Genomic DNA, 641 nt, shown 5'->3' on the forward strand with positions numbered 1-641 from the left:
TTCATCCATCTTAGTCTCCTCTCCGAAGAGAGAGAGATAAAATCGTTGGCCCTTCGATCAGCCTGGCCGCGCGCGTCCGAGCACGCGCGCGGACCGCCGCCACCGCTGGGGAGGCTACGGCACAAAAGTTGTTTCGCGATCGGAGCGTCTCTTCCCCGTATATATAATATAATATAATATTTCGAAGAGCTGGGGCGGAATGTTCTTTGAAGAAACCGTCGGACTTGATCGGTGTGATCCGTCCTCTCGCCCGTTCGTCCGATAGCCGCGCGCTCGCGTACAAACACGCTGACCGCTGCCCCGGTGCGGGGAGGGGCGCGTTCACGAGCGTTGCGGACGCACGGACGGGCGTAGGTTACCACCGGTACGCGCTAACGCCGGATCGTAACTATGCGCTTGGCAAGAGCGCGATCGGGAAAGCGTCTTCTGCTCCGAATCGCATTCATGTAATTTCGCAATTTGCGCAACGAGCCTCAACGGGTCGCGCGCGACGCGACGCGACGCGACGCCGGTTGCGGCTACGAAGCTTAAGGAGAGAGTCTCGGATAATCCTCTCCTCCTCCATCCCGCTCGCACGACGCCGACCGCACCGAAAAAGGCCGACGGCGCTCTGCTGCTGGCTTCCCTTTCTCTCTCGGGTC

The sequence above is a fragment of the Polyergus mexicanus genome, unplaced genomic scaffold (genome assembly GCF_030449975.1).
Source record: "Polyergus mexicanus isolate NDT 795.1 unplaced genomic scaffold, iyPolMexi1.0 SCAF_42, whole genome shotgun sequence".
NCBI lineage: Eukaryota > Metazoa > Arthropoda > Insecta > Hymenoptera > Formicidae > Polyergus > Polyergus mexicanus.